Source organism: Pseudopipra pipra, chromosome Z (assembly GCF_036250125.1).
Source record: "Pseudopipra pipra isolate bDixPip1 chromosome Z, bDixPip1.hap1, whole genome shotgun sequence".
Classification (NCBI taxonomy): domain Eukaryota; kingdom Metazoa; phylum Chordata; class Aves; order Passeriformes; family Pipridae; genus Pseudopipra; species Pseudopipra pipra.
This window is the reverse complement of record NC_087581.1, coordinates 48,179,996-48,204,204: the sequence shown is the minus strand read 5'-3', so window position 1 is coordinate 48,204,204 and position 24,209 is coordinate 48,179,996. Positions and strand designations below refer to the sequence as shown.

Here is a 24,209-nt window from a genome sequence, read left to right as displayed (position 1 = left end):
GAAACTGAGTTTAAAAGGCAGAAATACAAGTTAAAAGTATACAAATCTGTTACTTTTTTTTTTTTTAAGAGATAGAGATACTCTTTTCACACATAGCAAGTGAGAAAGCAGGGGATGCTGTGTTTTGATTCAGGCTATTTCAGTTGTTTTAACTAAAATTAAAATTTTAGTTAAATTATTTTGGCTTTAAGGAATTTCAGAGTTTCCACAGAAATACTAAACTTGCTTTTACCTATTTCTTTAATGGTGTTTTTGACCAGGCAAATAGTGTGCCTGTATGGCCTGCTCGGTATCCTCGAGCTTTTAAAATAGCTGTCTCTTTAGTAAACTTTTAATTGCAGCATCAAAACCAATTTGAGAGCTAGATTAAACTGCCTGTTTATAAGCATGGCTCCAGTTAGACTGCTGGTACCTGAACTAGTTTATGTAGAATTGGCAGTGTAACCTACCAGTGAGATACCACTATGCTATTTGTGTTGCACAGTGCATTTGAAGTGATGTTTGGGATCTGTGAAAGATTTGAATGTTAGTACTTATTTATGTCAAAGGAATCCAAGCAACAAATAGTATATATGAATCACTGATGAAAAAAAAAAAAGGTTAATCATGTGATTTTGTCTGAGTGCAGACAAATTAGGGGAGGTGTTACAAGCATGAATAAGACAAGTCAGGGGAGGTGTTACAAACATGAGTAATTGTTCACCATTGCAAACCAGCAGCACGGACTGAGAGCCTCAGTCACTAGATGGTTCTCATGAGACACGAGAGAGTACAAGCCAGGAGATCACTCAGATTTCTGAAAAGCTTAATGCAAACAAAAATACCATCTCCCACAGAAAAGGATTTTGTGTTTAAACAAATAAACTTTTCACTGTATGTGCTAGTTCAATTTTATGGCACAACATGATTGTTTGCAATACAGAAGCTAGGAAGTGTGTATTTGTCTGGTTTTATTTATGTGTAAGGTAGTGACACCAAGAGCATTTGTGTATGCACAATACAGAAAATCTAGTGCTTTTCTCATGCTACAAAGCAAGCAAAATATGCTGAAAGAGAGCAAAGCAATTTGTTTGTTTTTTGCCTCTCTATATACACGTATGTATGATATGCATTTGCTCTGGGTACATGTATTAGTTTTAAATAGTTCTAAATTTGTCATCTGAATTTTAAAATCACTGTCTCGAACATGTACAGAATCTGTGCAGTACCTGATCTTGAGTGTGATCTTCTTTTGGAAATACAAAATTATATTGTTTTTGAAATATTAGTTCAGATGATTTGTTTAATTGAAATTTGACACAAAACAGCACTTGCCAGGGACAGCTCTTCCTTTTCAATACTATGGAGAGCCAAAAGATGGAGAAGAAAATTGTCAGGATGAATCCAAGTTAAAGTACCCTGTGATTATTCACATAATCTCACGTTAGGCTTAAAACCCATGAAGATATTTAAGTTAGGTATTTGCATTGATTACAAGAAAACTGTGAAAGAAGTTCCAAAGGAGGTGAGGTGTTTGGTAAAAAAAACCAAAACCAAACAACCCCCCAAAACCCACCATAAACATTCATTATTAAATGTTTACAAAACATGTTTATTTTACAGCAGAGAAGGCGCTTAGATGGATAATAGTCATTGGAACTAGAAAGCTAGATATGAAAGGATAAAAATTTTGCTCATCAGCCTAAGAGCTTTTATACTAAATTTTTCTAAGTTTAGAAATGATATAGCACCCATAAGAGAGGAGATACTGTAGTTTATCTTTAGGACCATAATATGTGCAATTGAAAATGATAATTTTCAGGAGCATAAAGTGATTATGCTGTAATATTGAAACAATAGCTGTAATAGTATTAGTACATGTGATGTTTGCTAAAACATTTTTTGAACCTTATGCTATGAGGCCAGTTAATTCTGTCCTTGTTACCAAAATCTTGCTCATTTTTATTTAACAGTAGTCAGTGTAGCATATCTGTTTAACAGTGACCTATCTGTAAATTAGCAAGGACCTGTAAGAAAAAATGTTACTTGTAGAAGCCCAGGATCAGGCCCCTTTCAGTAAACTCTATGCTGCTTGAGTCAGTATACATTAGTTTTACTAGTTATCCATTTGAACTATAAAGACAATGTTGTAATCAATTATTATGGGAAAACAGATTTATTAAAAACAAAGAATGGAGTTCATTCTATTTTTGGAAACAGTTCAAGTGCTGCATGCTGCCGAATGAAATACATTCATAGAAACAACTGCATGCAATTCTGTCTGACAAACTGGTAATAGCATAAAGAAGACATCTTGGTTTTGTCAAAGTCAGCAAAATCTTTTTTTACTGGAGAAGTGCCACGTGTACATCTATCTGTCAACTGATTTTAAGTACACAGACCTCTAAAACGAGGCCTTTATATCCTGTTAATATAATTTAAAAGCATAACATGGCCACTTACAGTTTTAGTAGGGGTTAGTCAGATACTAACTTCTCTTTGGTTGGTGTGATGGTTTACAGAAATTACAACAGCTCTACCATCTCAGAGAATATCAGTCTGACACAGGCACAGTGCAGAGCAGCTGCAAGCTTTTCCGTATATATCCCGTGTAGGTATCCCTTAACCTTCTGTAAGACATCTACCAGTCTCTGTGTCTTAGGGTAAGGATGTGTTTGCTCTGAATACTTTCATCTAATTAGGATCATTAATTTGAATTTTGTTTTCATTGCTTTTATCTCATCCAGAATCTTGAATTTGCTTACAAATCCTTTTTAAGGTATACTCATGGTTTTCTTGGTTTTGGGGGGGTTTTGTTTGTTTTTGATTTTGAATTTTTGTTTGGTTTTTATGTTGGTTTGTTTTGTTTGTTTTTCTCCTTCATATGGTTAAGAGTAGTCCTTGGCTGGTAAGTTTTGATCCTTTTTTGCTTCACTTTTGTAATTTCCAGACTTCCTCATTGTCATTATTTTGTATTCTGGTTACATCAGGAAATCCAGAGAAAATCATGTTCAGTATTGTGCAAACTATGTTAAAATTGTGCTAGGCTAAGGGATATTGCAGTGTAAGTGCAGAAGATGGATAGAGCTTCGAGATTCCAGGTGTCTAAGAGAGGTGTTTATTGATTATGGGTATCTTTTTAATTTAGAGATGGCACGAGTGACCTTGATTACAGCAGAATTCTCCTGAAACCACATACTACCTGCACAATAATAGCCTTGTGACAATCTATTTAAAATTCATATCAATGTGTTGAGCTGCTGTGTAGCATGAAATAAAAGATAGATGAAATCCCTGAGAAAATAGGGTAGAATGCATTTAATAAAAGATTTGTCTTGCATTGACAGTAAAGCCAAGAAAGGGTTTAAATAGTGAAAAATATGTTTTTGTTTGTTGGTTTGGTTTGGTTTTTTGTTTGTTTGTTTGTTTTTGTTTGTGGGGTTTTTGTTTGTTTGTTTGGATTTTTTGTTTGTTTGGTTTTTTGTTTGGTTTTTTGTTTGGTGTTTTTTTTTGTTTGTTTGTTTTGTGTTTTTTGCCACTAGAGGGTGCACAATGCACAGGAATAGGAAAAAGCTGAGCAAAATCCTTTGCTACTTGCGCCAGAGCCCAGAAAAACATGTCTGAGGAACCTTCTGTGTTTAGAATTTCAGGAAGCATTCAGAAGTTCCCAAACCTTTTCTCATGAGTGTCTGACTCTGCAGGTGTCTGTGCTCAGGACGGATTTAATGATATCTTTCTTTACCCAACTCATCTAAAAAACAAATCATCACTGTTTATTTTTGTAAAACAGTGCTGAAGAGTTTTAAGATATGCTTAAAACTTTTCTTTAAGAGCACCAGAAGAAAAGAAGAATTTAATTTACTATTATAGTTTTAAGTATTATCACCTTTTGTGCTCTGAACTCTACTTACATGAAATACAACTAATCCCTGAATGGAGTTTACCTGTAAAGCTTCTATAAGAATCTCACTTTTACCTACTTATTGGAGCTCAGGTGTTGCATATCTGTAGGGAGCATTGGTAGAATGAAAAATTTAAGTGCAATAGCAGCTGATACATTGGTTTATGGACCATAAAATGCTCTTTTCTTTTTTTTTTAATTACTGAGTAATTTGAATTCTTGAATGTAGTTGTTTTGATCTCTTGGGTTTGATCCTGAGTCCCGTATTGTGTCGAAGTACATGTCCTGTGGTTTTGCTCTTTCGGTGGTGTTTCTTTTCTGAATTTAATTTGGGTTCTAGAAACACATTAAATAAGACATTAGGACCAAAGTCATCTAAAATATTAACAAATTTTTTTTTTGTCTTTATACTGGTTGATGTAAGGCAGTTCAGGCACCCTTTAATACTTGATTTTCCACTTTTCAACTAATTAAAGAGTCTCTGGTGGCAGCAAGAGATATGCCAAGAACCAGCTGGAAGATATGTGAAATGTATGGCTATATGGAGTGCTCATTTTCTTCTGGTATTCTTCAGAGACCAATATCTTTGGTCTGGGGACGTCAGCTGTAGAGTATCTCCTACATCATAACAATAGTATCAGGGCTGGTAGCAATAACTAGCTGGGGACTGAGATAGTCTCTATGCACTGTTCTTCAGTGTTGTCAGGAAGGATAGTTGTGAGGGAACTGTGGTCAGATGGGTTGTGCACACACAAGTTATGTTTGTATCTTCCGCTTTGCTGTCTCGGTCCAAGGACAGGTCTACTTTCTCCCTGTGTCTTGGCACCTTTGTTTTCCTGGAGCCAGCTATCAGGGCTGCCTTATGGTAGTGCCTTTTATAAAAAGAAGGAAGCACAATTAAAACAAAAGTAAAAAAAAGAGTACTCTGACTAAACTGTGTTATACAGTTTGATTATTTCAGTAAAGGTAAAGGTTATTCCTTTCCTTCCCACTCCATCTTCTATGTAGTCAAATTCCAGACCATCTGGTACTATGAATATCTCTACTGTTAAACTTCACAGAGATCCCTGAGCAGCAGAGAAGAGTTAAGTGGTCATGGAATTGGTCCACATCCTTACCACTTTGCTTAAAGGCTTACTGTACCTAACACATCTTTATGCAGTGTGTAAATTCTGAGCTAAAGCACCTCTTCCAGGGCTAAAAGAGCAATTAATTTTCATAAAGCACTGGTTCTGCAACCATTCTTTGGAGACTGCCAGCTCCTGTTAACCAATGCCACATGTAGCAGGTTTCTTGATATGGAATAGATCTCTGAGCACACCACATTTGTTTCATATAAAACTTTAGGACATAATTGCATCTGGCTTTCATCACTGTCATCTTATGATGCATTTTAATTTGTCTTATGAAGTTGAAAGGCTCTGTTTGCCGTTACCAATAATCTTGAATCATTCAGGCCACTTGTTTTAGGTTGTTTGAAATACTTTATAAGCAGCTGCAGGTACCAACCACATCTCTGGAAGAAAAAAAAATCAAGACAATATTAAGTCCATTAAAGACTGTTAATGATACGCACCATTTTATCATGAGAATAAAGCAAAGGGAAGGAATAGAGACAGGGAAGATGAAAGCAGGAGACACATTTTCAGCACGTTAGAAAAAAATGATTGAAGAAGATTCAAGAAAATTCTTCACTGCTGTGGTTCCCATCCTGTTTGGAGGATGGAGGGAGAAAGTATTTCTTGTTCCCTTCTGAAAAGAGGCAGAGGTTGTCCTTTTGCAGATTTTCTACCTTTTTTTCCTAATGTTAAGATTTGTATTAAAGTGTTTTAGGAGTCACAAAGTAGCAGGAAAATAGAGAAGAAGCTGCCAAAAATATCATTTAGGAGAAAGGAGAGGGGGAAGCAAATGCAGTAATACCCTTTTCGCCTATATACATGTACGCTTATTTTTTCCCCATTCCATCTTTCTTCTGCGCGCACCTGCTTCACACTGTTTGTCTTTTGCTTAGTTCTGCCATGATGATTCATGATCACCCTGCATGCTGTTTTTCAGCATCTTAGTACGTGGCTCACACACTGACAGCACTTTGGAAGACTGTTCCTGGAAATGAGTCAGACATCAGAATTAGAGAGGTCACTCTTCTGATCATAGTGTTGTGTGGCTGTTGGAGCTGAAAGGCTACGGGGGAGAGTCCTTTTTTCAGGGAATGAACTGTGCTGTGATTATAGAACTGATTAAGCTTCAGTGACCTCTCAACTGTCTTTCTAGGGAGCCATGGTCTGGCATTCCTAAATAATGTGAGATCTAAATGGCATACAGTTCTCAAAACCTGAAAGGCCACAGTAACTACAATATCTAAATTAAATGTGGTAAGCCATACAAATGTGTACCATCTATTCTATGCAGTTTCTCCGTACACTTCCAAATCAGAGAGTTAAGAAAAGAAAGCTCTGCAGACAATGAACGGAGGGGTTCATGTGGCTTCCTGTTGTCCATCAACACTGTTCTTTGTTAGAGTAGTTCAAAATGCAGCATGAGTAAAGGTGTCATACACTTTTTTCCCGTGTGCTTTGCCTCTCAGGAAGCATAGCACATAGTTTAGCCAAAGGGTTCAGTTTGTACCAAATGTATAACCTGTACTTCCCCCCCCTCTCCCTTTGTAAGAAAAGATTAAATGTTTCAGGTTTGTGTCCAGTCTAGGCATGGAACAAAACTGAAAATAGTTTTAAACTAGGCTTGAATCCTTCAGGATAGTCTGTAATTTAAAATGACTAATGCCTGCTTTGCAACTACAGTGGTGCTGCAAAGTGTTTGCAGGATGACCGAGAATTATAAATTGTGATTCTGGATTTCTAAGAAATGTCATATTTTTGATACATTGCTAGTAGTTTGACAGGCAGTTCTTTCCCTGAACGGGATAGCTTTTTGATCATATTTCTTGAGATGTGTTGGGATTTTACCTCATGCAGGTCAGGATGTTTCAAGAATGTCATCTGTTGCACTCCTGTATTTTCTGTAGTTGATTCTATAATTAGCTGTGTGAAATGTATGCTTAATGAACCTGTTTTTTTGCAGTGCTTGCTAGAAGGATGTGGCTTATCATGTCTTTTATAAGCATAGAGATACTGCCATGTGCTTCAATTTAAGTGAACATTTGCAAGTTGATGGTGTAACAGTTAAATTACTAGTGCGATAATTACACTAAGGGGTCCCAAAATGTAATACTAACAAATGCTATGGCTAAATCATTTTGCTAACATGAAAAGGACATCTGGCCAAGCAGGCACAGTCTATATTAATTCCAAATTTTCATTTTTTTTTAGTCTATGCCTTCTGCAGAGAACCACATGTGTTTCTTGACCCCTTCTACATAAACGTATGTGTTCTCTGAAGTCATTTAATGTCTGATTCTGTAAGATCCCAGATAATCTACAACTAGATAATAGAAACTGCAGAGCACATGGTAGAAAAAGACCCAAAATATTATTTTATTGAGACCTTTTAGTCAGCTATTGCATTTCACATCAGAGGATAAGGTATTTTGCTGGTGGCTGAAATGAAATCTATATAACCTTTGTCAAATTATTGCAATGTTGTTAGAATTAATTAGCTGACAATTTTTAACTTTTTGAGATCCTTAGGTTAGATGCTGTAGCAGTGAAATAAATGCTTTATGCTTGCAAGAAATTTCGATCATGGTAAATTAATAAAAGATTGTGGTGAATCATTATGTAGAAAATCTATAAAAATCATGATTAAAATAGAGGAATCAACAGGTATAAAATAACATAATAACCTAAGATTACTATGAAGATGTAGTATTTTAGGTCCTTGACATGTCAACACAGTTTAAAAGTTTACATGGGGAGAAAAAATGTATCCTTTTTTTTGTTGAACACAGCTGTTATCCATCTTATTTGAAAATGTGAATATTGCAAAATTTATTAAAACTGGATCATTCCTATGACTGCTGATATTATTTTTATTAAGAATGCATATGGCCAGAGCATGTAAATTGCCTTATGATTAATGAGAAGAGGCAGATTAATATTTTTGACTTGTAGGTGCCTTCACTAAACCTGATTTTGCATTAAAATACCCATTGCCAACTTGTTACAGGACAATTTAATGTAATACTATTATAAACAAGCTAAATGAGCACTGTGTTAGAAATGGAACCTGTAACAGAGCCAATCTTTCCTCCTGCCTACTCTGTCATGCTTTTCAGAGGGAGACTGCCTATGGCAGGCAGAGTCTTCATAGCCTCACTGAAAATATTAGTTACAGTCTCGTCTCTAGTGTGAGATTGGAGTTAGACTTATGAGAACAGGCTTTATTGTTCAGACATGCCTCCAGAAAGAAAAGGTGCTTATAATCATTTATCTTTTCTCTTTCCAGAAGAAAACCTGTAAAGTTCCCATGCTGTGACTGTGGCACACTCTTTACACCTCACCTCCTAATTCTCTGACACAGAGATTGACTGGAACACATTCCCAGCACAGCTCTATAATATGTCTCTGGCTTTCAACTCTCTCTGAAGAGAATGTACTAGGTTACTGCACTGGCAGCCAGGTCTGTATGTCTTAGAGAGAAAACCAGGCTCAGAGAAGGTTGACTGAAGGTATGTTTCCAAGGCACCAGGCTGGCAGGATAGTTGTGTCCATCAGTTGCCCTGTCTAACCTGAAGGCATACCCATCATATGAGTACACATATATACACATATGTCTTGTGGCTGTGAAAAACCACATGCCTTTCCTGCAGATTTTGCAGATTGCATTCTTGTACATCAGTATTCAGGTAAGTTGGAAAGCTTTCGCAAGCGGGAAGTGGAACTCAAAAAGAGAGTAAGTCAATCTCATGAAAAGGGCTTTAAAGCATACTTTGTTTTTTAGGAGTTTTTTATTCTTCGGAACAAAAAGTGTGCTGAATTGTTGTCAGGCATATATGGGTGTAATTTGTGAGTACAAAGAAATGCAAGCAAGTTTGTTGACTTATTGCCGTAGTGAGACAAGTAATAATTTTAATTAGATTGTAATGAAAATTGTTGTGTCATGTTCCCCCCCCTCCCCTAGCGAACTCATTATCTGATTAGTCAAAAGGGATAAATAATTCCTTACATTTGCATTCCTTTTTGTCAAGCAGTATGGATTTTTCCTTCATATATACAAAGAAATGAAACTGGCTAATAATGAAATCATTGAGCATCCTTAACTATAAAAAGAACCTTTTAAATCCAGAACTAGAGGAGGGTTCTGCATACAAAGCAATCTGCACACAAAACAATCTGAATTTCCTATCAGAGTAACAGAAATGAGCTGGTCCAAACACACCTCATTGGTTCCTTCCCATTTCTGATGGCCTTGAAGCAGGCTTATGCTCCTTGATACTGGCTTTCCTATGCTTATTTTTGTCTATAGAGGCCTTTTTCTATCCAGGAGAAGGAAGTGGTGTGTATTTGCTTCTATATATACACCCATTCCATCTTGCAGGGTGGGTGATGTGGCAGTATCCCATGGGAGGAGAGGCGGGATTCAGAAGATCTGTACAAGAACGTTTTCTATACATTCTAGAATGCATTTGACCTGATACTTTAAGTATTAAATCTACAGAGAATTTTATGTCTGTAAGCTTTGTCTCCTCCCTTTCTGAAGAGAGTTCTAGAAGACAAAACTGGAAATTGAAAAGGAAATCAGTTGCCCCATACTCACCGGTCCTTTCATAAACCCCACTTACGCTTTTTTATTATTTTTTATTATTATGTATTGGCCAAGTATTTAAGCACATCTTTAGTCCAAGCCAATTCGGAGGGTGTTAGTAAAGGCCACCCCAAAGCAAGTAATCTCTGATTTGTAGTAAAGCTAGGTTATGACTGATAGTTTTAAATAGAGTGAAGATCTTGGAGGAGGCAAAACACTTGACTTGATGTTCAGCTTGAGAAGACTTGCTTATGGCTTGAACTAAGATCAAGAAGAAGCAGCAGATGTTGGAGGGGTGATTACCATTATAATAGAATCATTCAGGCAATCCTATTTAATTTGATTTACTTTGTTTTCTGTTATACTCTCAGATACCTTTCAGACATACGATTCTTTTTGTTTGGAGTCTAATCCGTACTTCATTAAATCTAATCCACTTGTATTTGAATAGTTCTGGACATTTTTTTGCATTGATATATGTCATTGGGATGTAAGAAACTTCAAAAAACTCTTGTCATCAAGCACAGACCTTTGTTATTACAGTTGAGCTCATCTTAAATCCTGTTCATCAGCTTATCCAACTGTAATTTAAAAACAAACTTATTTGTTCTCCTGCATCTGTAGGGTCTAAATTTGACTCTTCTGAAGGTCAGAGGATATGAACTGGAGAATCTGTCCTTTTACCTGATGTGAAACTAGTGCTAAACATAATATCACTCTTAGAATATATATTTTCCCACAGATAGATAAATAAGATTTGCTTAAGAATTTTTTAAAATTAATTTGGAAAATTTGCTGTTTTTCTGAACCTCTGGGATTCTGTATATGACACCTTTTTCTAAGATGGAAGCAACAGTGGCTTTTTCTTTCCCTCTGCTGACTTCTGGTTCACTGATACACCTTCCCTCATAGCAATTTAAAGCACTGCCAACAAAAGATGCTTTACCATGTGTTGAATCTGTCAAGCTTTTAACTAGTTTCTCCTCAGGTGTCCGCTGAAGATGAAGCAGGTTTTGAACAAACGTGTCTCGGGGACCATTGGTTAGCTAATTTTTCATCTGAGTTTCCAGCTACACCAGAAACCTGAGTAAGGAAAAAAAGAAGGATATTTTCAAGACAGATTCTCACTGAAGTAGAATAAGCAATGCAGCGTTTGCTATTTGTCTTTTGAGATAAATTTAACCACTTACCTTTGCCTGTTGCTTTGTTTTCTCTGTGTAAATCACCAGCAGTGCAAAATTTGACTGAAAATACAGGCAGAGATCTTTTGAGCACATCTTCCTCGTACTTCCTAGAAATTTATGCTGACTGCTATTTCTACCATAGGGAATTTCTAATTTTGAAGCAGTCTTGGGGCAAAAGTGATTCATAATGAGTTGGCAGTGTCTAATAAACTTATAAGTAGTTATGTATGATTATAAGATAATAAAGTAATCAAATAATGTGTTTCCAATGCTGCCAGTAAGAAGCTGCACTAGAAGCCAGGAGGGAGCATGGCCAGGGCAGGTGATCTGAACTGGCTGAAGTGGTATGCCATTCCATAGAACATCATGCTCAGTACATAAAGTAGAAGTCCTGATTGCTGCGCAGGGACAGGCTGAGAATCAGTTGACAGGTGGTGAGCAGTTGTATTGTGCATAAATTTGGTTTCTTGGATTTTAATCCCATTATTATTATTATTACTATTATTATTATTATTGTTAATTATCATTATATTATGGTCTTAATTTTTTCTTTTATTTCAATTTTTATTTTATATCTGTTCTTATGTCAGTCCACCAGTTTTACCTTTTTCTAATTCTCCTTGCTATCCAGAGTTGGTTGGTGGTGAGAAGGGAAATGGGCAAGTGATTGCATGGTAATTAGTTGTCCACCGGGGTTTAACCACTGTACCTACTAGTGCCTACAGGTGAGGCTGTTTTTCGGTATTATTAAATCAACATTTTCTTACAGTGCCTGTTAAACTGGCTAAAGAATTCCAGCAAATAACACACATCAAAGTCCAGGGAACACTTGACATGAAGATTTTAAGTGAGAGATGTTAAAACATTTTCCGTTCTGCCTTGCAATATGGTATCTATGAGTTTTCCTACATGCATCCTGAGATGTGAGTTTTTTGTTTTACTCTGAAAGCCTTTAGAGGTTTCTTGCTTTGCCATTTATTTTAATGTGTGCGTCTTCCAATGGGGTAGTCAATTAATTTGGCTTTTCAGTTCTTTCATCTCAAAATTCTGACAGGTCTAGCAGCTTTCACGGAAGAAGGTATTTGGGTTTTTTTCTTTTTTTTTTTTTCACTTAAACATTTGACTTTTTATGTGAATATTAGCAATGTATTGTTGAGTAACCATCCTGTATCAAAAAGTCCTAATTGCCTGTATTCCATGAGGTTATCGACCATGTTGTTTTCTTCATGTTGATATACTTTCATCAAAGTCTCGAGTCTTGAAATAACAAGATCTCACTCTGTCTAGAAGAGATTTGGTTACATAGAAAATTTTTCACTGCTGCTTCTCAAGCAGCATAATCTGGACAGTTTGGGTGATTCATATCCAGGGCTTCCTACAGCATATTTCACAAAGGCTGAAGTTCAGATTTGAAAAGAAGCACTTACTTCTCCGACAAGCTAGCAGTATCTTCTCCTAATATTGTGACTTTAATAAACTGTGTGCGTTATGTTCCCATGAGTTTTGCTTTCTTTTTCTGACAAAATACAAGTGACATTTCTTGTACATCTGAAAATAAATTAGAAAAGGAGAAATAAACCAGTTTCAAGGACGCTGTATCACAAAGCTGTTAGGAAATCTTTTTTCAGTTGAAGATATGCTGTTGTGAACCAGTAGTTTCTTTCTTTGAGGTTAAGAAATTTGAAAGAAAAGATCACATCACCCTAGCTGTTAGAGAAGTGGGAAACAGTATCAGATTGAATTAATGTGTACACAGATAATATAGCACACTTCTTTCTAGATAAATAATGGAAATTAGTGGAAATAAGTATGAATCTGATGAATTGTTCAGAAATAAATGAACTATTTAAAACTAAATATGTGCATAAGTGCTTCTGCTAGGCAGGGAAATATGTTCTTTTTCGAGTTATCTAACCATTGCTTTTCTAATTCTTCATTGCTGAGCCATTCTAAATGGCTCAGATTATGGTTCAGAACATCCTAAATTAATAATGATAACAAAAGATGTGTCTTACAGAACACTTACAGGTCTAAAGGTAATGATTGCAGTGTGCTGTTTCTAGCTTTAAAATATTTAGAATGCAAATACCATATAAAGATAATAAAGGATGTGTATAATTTTGAAGAGTGATGTAAACTGTATAATCAATAAGAAGATATTTGTAATAAATTTGTTTACCAACTGACTGAAAAATAGGTTGAGTTCACCTGTGTGTTACATTTGTGCTTTTTTTGGATTTGTAGATGTTGGGAGTAAAATTCATTTATATGCAGGCGACAGGTTATATATTCCTGTTATTGATTTCATATTTATATCTTGTTGTAGAATTGCTGATTCTTGTCTCTTTAATGGCTTTGATGGAAACAAGTCTCTTTATTGCTGTTACTGTGTGTAACATACCTCAGAACACAGGATTGAGAGAAACTGGTGATTTTACAGTTCCAGTCCTCTTTGATAAAGTGTCTGAGATGAAATGAATACACTTCTGAGACTGTTGCCTAGAGGCCAGGGAAACTGCTACAGTAAGTGTGGTTAAGGATTGTCTGGGAAGCAACAACTGTGTATGCAACTAATGTTTCTTGAACTGCAGTAGTATTCACTTTTGTAGCTTAATGGACAAGACACTTGGCTAATTGTAACTATTTTTCTTCACGACTTTTAGCATTGGAGTTATCTGTCCAGAAATGAGTCAGTGCTCATGCTTTATGGATTGCAAAGATGGAGTAGAAGATATGGAAGGAGTAAAGTTAAGGTGGAATAAATACCTGAAAGCAAAGTAATCTGGGAAAAATGTAAAAAACTTCAGGGTTTAGGCTAAGAGGTAGTTCCAAATAGGCTTAAAGTCCTTTTTTCTTTTGAATCCTTACTACATGTGGAAATATTATACAGACAGTGTGCTTGTTGATAGAGGGGTTGTGAGAAAGGGGGTTGAATACTCTGTTTCTTTTTATTTTCTTTTGTTATTTAGAGTGAGATCAAAGAAAATGTTATTGTCTTAGCTTTTTCACTTCAGTTTAGGATGTATGTGTGTAAGTTTTGGTAGTGGCACTGTGGGGCTGCAGAGTGGCCTCTGTGAGGAGAAGCTGAGTCTCTCATGTGCCCTACAGAGCAAATTCTGGCCTATTCCATCCAGCTTCAGCAGACTCGCCACAGGGCACAAACCTTACACTGAAGACATACTTTTACCTCTATGTCAAGGTCCAGCTGAATGCCTTATAGTTCCCAGCAAATGTATGCAACACATTTTTTACTTCTTTTCTTGGTCTTATAATCTTGAAATATCAAAACCTCTCACTGATATGTCAACAAATGTATAAGTAGGAGTTTTGTAACTAGTATTTTAGTAGACTTAATGACATATATGAGAAGTTTTCAAAACTATTTGAATTCCTATATCACATCCTAATATAAAAACATTTACTCTGTTTTCTTTTTTAATAGAGCTGCCATCCAATACATATAATGGAATAAGTCTCTTCTACATTGCAAAAATCAATATTCACAGAAAACATGGCAACAATAATTAAGGGGAATAAATGTGTATCTGCACTTAATCTCATTTCTCCCACTTTGGGGCCTTGACAAATTCTGGTAGCCTAGTAGCATTCTCACTCCTTTCTGATTATATTCTTGTCATAAAAAGCATATCAATAATTAAACCATTAATTAAAAAAATCTCTGAAATCTGGAGACATAGCCCTTCATAATAGATTCCAATATCTGCCCATGCGTGACCACTAAAGTACAGACAGTCATTTAAAACTGGTAAAGCCCATAAAGGAAGGTTTGGTGGGATGACCTTGGCTGGCAGTGACACCCAGTCACTCTTGCAGCCCTCCTTCTTAGCAGACCTTTGGAAGAACTTAAGATGGAAAAGATCATGACTAAAGATAAGAACAGGGAGATCACTCACCATTTACCGTCATGGACAAAACAGACTCAACTTAGGAGAAAATATTTTATTGCCGCTTTAGATAGAGTTGAATTGTGAGAAACAAAACCAGAAAGATAAAAGAACTTTTCCTTAGCCCCTTTTTCTCATTCTTATGATTGTGACACTTCACCAGTAATAATGGCAAATATGAAAAGTTTTCAAAACTGTTTTAAGTCTATCTGTGTCCTGTCAAGAATATGCTAATAGGAAAACTCCTTCACTTCTTCATTTCCAGCTCCTCAAGGGACAGGGGTAGTGGTCAGCCCACAACAGGTCCTCTCTGCTGCTTCTTCCTTCTCACACTTGTTCGCTACAGGTCACTGCAGTTACTCTATTGGTATTGATTAACCACGAACACTCAGTACTGATTCACTTTGCTGCTGTACTTTAGAGGAAGGGATGACTGAGATTTGGTACCTCATCTACTGCCCGTGGTGGCATCCAGTATTTCATCATACAAGTATTGGCTTCTAATACCTCTTTAATACCCTCTGCTTTGTTTTGAAGCCAGTGGACCTAAAGTCATAGTTTGTGTTTCAGTGATACTGTTCACACTAATGTAACAGTAAGTATATTGTTATTTTGCTGGCAAATACTTTATTTTTAAAGGTTTATAAGTTAGTCATTAACATAGCATCTAAGGAAATTGAGTATTCATATCTTGAATGTTGCAATAGAATATTATTCCCAAGAAAAAGGGCAACATGTTCATTAAAGATTTTGAAACCTGCTGAATCATTATTAAAATTTTATATCTCAAGATGCAAGACTCTGCCATATTATGAAGATAACATAAAAAAAGGCTAGACATGCTTAACTTGCATTTCAAGAAATAATATCAACATGCAGTTACAAAATGAGCATCTGGGATTCATTCTTTTCTTCCGACTTGCTCTGTAGTTTGCTTGCTACTATAGGGACAGATCCTCAGCAGGTGTAAACTGTCATAGCTCTGACATCAGCAAGTCTGTGAAAGCTTATCGTAGTGAAGATATGCTGCTGGTTTGTTTTTACGTATTTGCTGTGCTTTTCCTGTCTCACAGACAATGGAGAGGAGCTACTAAGCCTTCCATCTCACTTCAGACTAGGCCTCCTGGCAGTATTCCTTTTTGGTGATGCTTTCTTGTTAAATACCCATTATATATGTTAAGCTTCTAGCACTTCACACTTCTTTTATGAACTATCACTGAGAAATAATCGGAAACATTTTATAATTCACATGTTGAGTAAAGAGCACTGGTACACCAATTATTCCTCAGGATGAGTCAGTTGTAAGCACAAACTGAAAGTCTGCATTGGGAATTTTATATGTAGAATTGATAGATACCATATAGTTGTAGGAAAAAAACCCCTGCTTTTGTATGCCTTAATTTCAGGTTTCTTTTTTTTTTTCTGTGTTTTTGTGAGTAACCTTGTTTTTACTGCTTTGCTCTGTCCAGATGCTGAAAAACAATTTCGTATTTACTGACTCATGACAATGCCTATTAACTTCTGCATAATCTAGATCTGATGATAAAACTGGCTTAGCAAACAAGTGAAGATGACCTTTGGGATATCTGTTTAGTCCTTAGTGGCTATCTGCTCGAATCATAGAGCCATAATACCAGATGACTCCTGTCAGACCCTGCACAGGAGAGGTCCAGATAAAGAATAGCAGGGGTGTTATAGATCAGGACTGAAATGCATTCACAGAGCTCTGCAGGGAAGTTTGTGTAGCATCTGCTAGTACCATGTTGGGCATTTTTAACCATGGCTGTCAATCCCTTACTTGAACAAATACAGTAGAAATTCACTTCAAGCCTCAGAAAACCTCTGTCAATCCATCAAAGAAACTTAAATCCAACAGCAAAGTCAACGACCTAGATTTCAGGAACAGAAGCAGAGATGCTTAGGGAAAGGAGGTAAACAAAAGTAAACCTATGGGTTGAACATGCTATCTACAACTGTTGTAGTTGCAGTTTTTCCTCCCAGTAGTGGGTGGGGTTTAATTTAAAAAGTGAGATAAGGAGTGTAGGTGTAAAAAATGCAGATATGTTTTGCATCTTCATTGGCATTTGCTGGAATAACACTTTCAAATAGATTTTTAGATAGTTTGTCTAATATGTTATATGTTTCTTAGGATCTTTTTTTTTTTCAAATGTAGTCCTTATTTTAAAATTCATTGAAAGATGAAATTTCCAAGAGGATTATACAATACTATGTAAAGGACTAAGAAATTTAGAAAAGAGATTGAAGTCACAGATAAGGAGAGCTACAGTTTTGTTACAGTGTTGTATGCATCTTAGTTGCTAGAAAACACTTTGGAAAAGAAAGAGATGAAGATAAAAGTGTCGCTGTCTTTCTTTCCCCTCTCCTTGTAAACTGCACCAGAAGCATTGTGAGCTCTATTTTGTTTTTTTTGAACAGTGACCAATATCTAGAATATGAAAGGAACATTGAAGATTGCAGTAGACAATTTATTTTACATGACTTTCATGCTTTTATGCTTTTATATGTTAGTTATTAAAACCGAAGTTCATTTTGGCTAGCTTCTTTATGAAGGGTTATGTCTTCTCACGTTCATATGAATGGGGACACGCATTTATCTTCCATCATAGTTAAAGACAGTATTGCATCTTAGAGGATTTTTGTTCCTTTTAGACAAAGCGAAGACAGAAGTAACAGACATGCTAACAAGTGCAGAACTGAGAACATGGAGTAGAATGTGCCCAGACAGAATTATTCTGAGAGAGACACTGCAATGTATATAAAATTTTGCACTCACGCATCTAAACTAGTACAATAACTAATTTTGAAATGCTATTGACAGGTAAGTACAACTGACTAAAACTCGATGTAAAATATTCCAGTCCTATGGAATTACAAACCCGGATGATTAAAGAGAATATAGTTCTTGTTAACTTGCAATTTCCTAGACAGAAAAAGAAGGGATATATTTTTATTAGTGTTTACGTTCATTATTTATAGATACGTACCTTTGTTTAAATTGGAATGATCAATTCTTTACTCTTAGTGGGGAAGAGGAGGCTTGATATTAATTCCAGACCTCCAAGAATGTAATTTCCACTTTTAGGTGCATTCTCAGATTGCTACTTTGTGATAGTAGTATGAAAGTAACAGTTGTAAACGCTGGGCCTGTGAGAGGCTTGTGCATTTATGAAAACCATTTACGATGGGCCTTGTGTCCTTGGGATAAAAAGTGTTTTCCCCTGGAGTTAGAAAAGTGGTTAACCCTGGGGGGTGGTGTTCCTGATGTGCCAGGGCCAATCAGAAGCTACATTTCACTACTGTAAAAATCAACATATGGCACAGGCAGGAAGAGAAGGAAGTTGAGGTAGTTGAAAAAGTCGTAGCCATGTTGTGAAGCCATGAAGAGGGAGGGCCAGCAGCCCCTCCCCTCCAGCCCGTGGCTGGGGGGCCTGGATCAGCGCAGTAGCTGAGTGGAGCCCCCCCTGGGGGGGGGGAGGAGGTGATCGAGTGGGACTCCAAAGAATTGGAGAGACCCTTGGATTGCACCTTCTTTCCCCTCTTCTGTGAGGGGGAAAGAAGATGGCTGCGTGCAGAGCTGAACAGAAACAGCAGTGGCTGAAAGCCAGAAAGATAGCCAGCAGCAGAGAGATGGCGTGGAGCCAGGCTCAAAGATGCAGAGTGAATTCCTGCAAGGAGGGAGAGATGGCAACAGAACAGAGAAAACTCAATGAAAACTGTTTTGGGGGTAAGACTGAATTAAATCTCCCCAAAACCCCTTTTAGAGACCCTCTTTTGGAAAGAGAGGTGGACTTCCATTTGAAGGGAGTTCTGAAATAGAGCAGCACCGGAGAGGAGGAGTGAAAGTCTCTAAGGAAGTCCCCCAAAGGCTCGGGCTCGAGGGATTGGGATTTTCACAAAGTAGGAACAGAAAGATTCTGACTGCAATACTCAAATCTGCTGCCTTAAAAATGAAAGACACTAAATAATAACCACAGAAGCTAATTTGAAGGAACTGTGACCTGAAAAGTGACAAAAGGACTTTTCTCTTTTCTTCCTGGACTCTTGTTGAAGAAAAATGATTTAAAATTAGTCTAATGTAAATACATTATTTCATTGTAGAAAAGATAGTTAAGTTGTTACCTATATATATATGCATGTAAATAAACCTTATAAGTATTTTTGCCTTCCCCCAATGCTGAGTAGTTATGTTTTGTCTGAAAACCCTCTCACACTGAAGCAAATTGTGGGAGGGGGGCTTGGACTTGGAAATTGGATTTTTGAGGGTCTCAAACTGCAACACTTTGTTAGCTTCTCAGTGTAACAAACCTTTCCCTCAGAAAGAAATTCCAATGTTATGAATTATTGCAGCCCAGGCGGAATAGGGAGTGAAGATTGAGGCTGTAGCTGTACAGGCTATGGAAAGACTGATGTGAAGGGGACGATCATTAACAAGGGGATTAAGAAAGCAGTCCAGGTAAACAGGAAGATATAGATGGTCGAATGATTAACATAATATTTCTGTATGGGAATATCTGTGGAAAAGGAAGGGCTACTTCAGTGTTCCCTTACAGAAAGTGGACTGGTGGACCTGAAGATGGTGGGGCAAAAGCTGAGGAATTACTCAGAGGTGCAAGATGAAGTGTGAAGTTCTGTGAACCTTGAGACTGCTTTGAACTGTTACTAGTAGTTTCTGAAATTTACAGACAGGGACATGTTGTAGATCCTTGTATTTTTTTGCAACTCCTTGTGTTTTTCATGATGTCATTGTGAATGATTCTGGGACATTTCAAGTTGGTTTGTGTTAAAAAAAAAAAAAAAAGGAGAAAATACTGTAGTGGAAGACTGCAGTTACTGAAAAAACATGAGTAACTGAGGTTTTTAACACATGATCGCGGAGTATGTAAGTAGAAGAATAATCAGTTTGGTTCTCACACTTAACTTGCAACTGGTAGATTTTTCTCTGGAGATATTTTTCCACATATCATAAGACATATTTTTCTAAATGTTTGCCTATCTTTCTGTACCATTTATGTCTGCAAACAATTAGGAGCAAAGCATGGTACTAGATAATGCAAGCTACCTACACTAACTCAGTATAGTCCAAGATAACACTATAGGTCCCCATCTTTATGAGTGTAAATATATTAAGAAGTTTATGCAGTTTAAAGGAAATAACAGATAGAACTGTGGATAAGAAAGGAGAAAGAAAAAATACAGACTCTGTGTTTGTGGTGTAAAGGTTAAATGAGAGGAAGATCTGAGGATGATAGTAGAATTTCATCAAATACCAGGAAAAATTCTAGGTGGCTTTGATAGCTATATAAATCATAACATTGGAATCTTGTATGTAATTCTGAATGTGAAAGGGTTAAAAAAAGTAAAAAGAGTAAACACATGATATAGGAGTGACATTCTTACATCACACTTCAGCCTAAGAACTGAAAAAAACCAAAAGCAAACCCTGTACATAAGAGAACGGGGTTTTTTCCTGTCTTACATACTCTAGACATGATTTCTTTTGAGTTTTCTTTCACTTGGGAAGCATTGTACTAATGGTCAGCTGGAAAAGGCAGAGCAAAAACCTTGAACTGATATGACACTTATCTGTAAATTTGCGGTCAGCTGGGTAAATAAGGATTTAGGTCCTATTTTGAAAATATGTATTTACTCTGTAAAATGTATGCTCTATAAGCTATACATGCATTTTGGGCACTTTTAGAAGTGAGTGAAATGGCTCTTTTTTACTAATAAAAAGGTCTCAAATCGAATGAGTGCATACAAAACATTATTTTCTGCCACTTGGAATAAGACCTTTAGTATTTTAATTTACCATTGATTTATCCACAGTCACTAATCTCAAAAGTCCAGCTGTTACAGTTTTGGAGCTATGTCACTATTCACTTTGAACTTTTTGGTAACCTCTGTGTTGCTATATGAATCTATAAAGTTAATTAACATAGGGGCACTAAGATTTTCAGTTTGTTTTGTTCAAGAATATCACTAAACCATGCTTTAATTAGATTCGTTTTAGATGCTGACTTGGTATGGATTCAGGTACCATTCATGGGAATAGGGTCAAAATCCTTCCCTCAAATAAACAGATTTTGCAACTTTGTTGACTTTAGTGTTATATAATCAGTGTGGAAACAGATTATGCTGGTTCATTTGGAGTTTTTTCAGGAGGAATATAATAAGCAAGAAGTTATTAAGGAGTACTGACTTTTCTTAATTTAAACCTTGAATTGTGTTTCTAAGACTGCAAATTATAAACTCGCCATTAAATTTACCTAAGACAACTTTTTATAACCATTGGAGATAGGATTGACAAGGCTTCAGATTCTGAGGAATATAGGGAAAGCAAACCTCTAGTCAGCTTTCTGGTGAAAGCTAAGCACCTTATGAATTATATATAATGCAGTTGTTTGGAATTTTAAAGCATTGATTTTCATTGCTTGGGTTTTCTTTTACTTCTAAGCAAGTAAATTTGCATTGCAGGGACAAATTGTAGGCCATTACTCTAATTTGCAGAGATGATTAATTACCTAGTCCTTCCATGTGCACCTTTGACTTCTGTTTCAAATAAAATGAAAAAAGATATATTTGCATCTTCAATTTTTTAAAAATCCCATTTCTACATGGGGAGAAAAAATATAAATCTTATCTCTTAAATCAGAATACATCATTAGATCAGAATAAGACTTGCAAACTCAGAACCTCTACCAGCAGAAATCAATGGACAAAAGCCATGAACAAGAGAAATCCTAGGTAAGTAATGAAATTAGATAAATGTTACCTGTAAAAATTCTGGAATCTTTGTGTGAAACGAACCAAAGCAATAAGAACCTGGAGAGGAAATTTGGAACATGAGGACTGTGAGTTTATACGAGGATACGAGAGAAGACTGATGGGTCTAGGTGGAAATTTTTTGTGTGTCATGATTGTGTCTGTGCAAGTGGTTCTGAGTCTGCCATTAATGTTTTCTGGCACTGGCTCACATTCATCTGGACTGATACACAATCAGAATGCTTCTTGGCATGAATTTGGCCTGTGCCATCCAAAACTCTGCCCACCTCCCTCCCTGGATATGGTTTGGCAGTTAAAATGCTCTCACAATTACTGGAATAGATAAGGCTGTGCTGCTTTGGCATGATCCTTCTGGCATGGCTCTACAATCATCCCAGCAGGCCTTCTGCCATTCCCCAGGGCATGCCAGATGCACTTTTGGCATTGTACTATGCAAACACCATTCTTATGAGGGTCTGTGATGTAATTTGCTGATTTTCCACAGTTGGAAAGCAAGAAACAGAGTCTTGGCATTGAGGAGGTTGGAGGTGACCATTCTTCTTACAGTCTGCAAGAAACCGAGTGAGAAATGAAGTCAAGGTCTGGCTAGATGTCTCTTCATCCATCACTAGCTATGCCAAGATTGACTTGCCCCCTTTGCCCAAGACTGATGATCAGATACTTCCACACACCAAGTAAGGCAGGCTACGTGTGTCTGCACCTTTATGAGAGGCTTAGAATCTTCAATTGGGAGACCTTCCCAAGATTAGGCCATAGGGTATGATTTTAAGATGTTTCCTCCTCCTAAGAACCATGCAGGGCCAGGATGTAGAACCTGAGAGAGGTCCTTGTCCTTTCTTCTGCTTCTGTCATTAATGTAATGTATCCTGGTGACCGTCTGGCCTTTTCACTTAACTTGAGTGAAAATTACATTCTTTACTCATAAGGAGTTGTATTTTGGGATTTGAACAATGGAGACACTATCTAAGTGTCTGGAACAGCCAGCACTATGAATTGTGATTTATGACAGTGAGAGGCTATTAAGAAGTCTCAAATAAGTTTCCCTTGGGCACTTTTGCATGGCTGACAGCATCAGCTAAGGAGAATTTCTGCTAGAAATGATCCACAGTAGGGCCTCCTCTCCTGCTGGGTGTGGAGGTTTTCTTGCTATTAAAGAAGAGGGTAGCCAGCGGGGCTTGAGAACACAAGCTGTCTAGTCAAAATCGAGACAAGCAAAGCATTGGGAAAGTTAGGTTTTTTCATGCACAGAAGCGGTATTTGATGTTTTGTACCCAACAGAGGTGACAAACTTTGATAGGGCTTGGCATGGAGTACATTATTAAGTGCACATAGGGTATACTGATGAGTGGCGTTTATGAAAAGTAGAGGGGAGTTTGACACATACGTGATGCTAAAGAGATACGTGGCTGAGTAAATAGACTGAGGTGTGTTTACGGCAGGTCCATTTCCAACTGTGTTGTTTTGAGAGAGAGAAAGTTCAGTAGTGTAGATGAGTAGGTCTTAGCGACCAGTAACCATTCCTTGCTATGTTTAAGTTGTATCTGTAAAGCCTGTGTTCTTTGCTCTTCTTCTGTCTTAGAAGACAGGCACTCTGCTGGACTGCATTGTAAAGGTCTCTGTGCTGCTGCATAGAAGAGCCCATGCAAGGTCTCTGTGTGCTGTGCAGGATGCAGCGGAATGTGATGCCCTTAATGGCAGTGGGATACTAGTGTCAAGTCTGTCCCTTGGTATCTTCCACTTGAAGTTCTTCTGTGGATCTTAATAGTTTAAATTGGTTGTATGTTGCCATGTCATGTAGCGAGTAGAGATGGCAAGGAGGTAGGAACTGAGGCCCAGTGTTTGCCAATAATGCAACATGGAAAAATGTGCTGCTAGGATTTTAGAGCAGAGACTAAGAACTTTATTTGACGTAGTTTCTTTAAACAGTTTATTGGAAGGGGTTACAGTAGTATGTTTGAGACAGGAAAGTCAGATGTGTATTGTATGCTGAAGAGTGTGTGATGGTGAGGCACAGAATCATAGTTCACTGTTGTACTAAAGAAAACTCCTGATGAAATGAAGTATAAACTCAAAAGAGCGATGAGGCATTCTGTTTCAGTGTTTCTACAACGAAAAAGCAGGACTTCCATCTCGTATACTTGTTTGTTGTCTTCAGAGTAGACTTGGATCATGAGACAAACAGCCTGCAGTATTTTTCTGATTCATAGTAAAATAGAAAAAAATTGCCAAGCTGCCTTTTTTTCTTTTTAAAGAAATACACACTCTTCCTTTGATTTCTTCAAATAAAAAAAAAGACTATGAAAACTTTTTAGTAGATCAAATCAATGTTGTTTTCTTTTATCTTGCTTGGGACAAATTGTAATATAGAGAATTTAACAGCATTGTTGATCAGAGTCTTTAAGCAGTACGTATTTACAAAAATGTCAATGAATATCAAAAATGGAAATGAAATGCTAATATATTAATATTAATGTCATTAAGGGATACTAAGAAGTTTGGTGGTGATACTAAGTTGGGAGGAGCTGTTGACATCCTGGAGGGCAGAGAGGCCCTGAAGAGAGACCTTAACAAATTAGAGAGATAGCAGATCACCAACCATATGAAGTTCAATGAAGACAAGTTCCAAATTCTGCACTTTGGATGGTGCAACCCTGGATGTATGGACAGACTGGGGAATGAGATGCTAGGAAACAGTGCTGTGGAAAGGGACCTGAGGGTCTTGGTTGATGGCAAGTT

At 36.9% G+C, this 24,209-nt stretch overlaps 1 long non-coding RNA gene across 3 annotated transcripts in view; it reads left to right on the top strand.

The window, feature by feature from the left end:
• The window catches only part of LOC135407346 (uncharacterized), a 48,073-nt gene that overhangs the window by 10,042 nt on the left and 13,822 nt on the right, over window positions 1-24,209 (top strand). For 2 of the 3 annotated variants that reach the window (XR_010426829.1, XR_010426830.1), the window contains exon 4: window positions 8,282-17,685. This is a non-coding gene — a long non-coding RNA (uncharacterized LOC135407346). Of the gene's footprint in view, window positions 1-8,281; window positions 17,686-24,209 lie in introns of those variants that run through there. The other variant, XR_010426831.1, reaches the window with a different exon arrangement.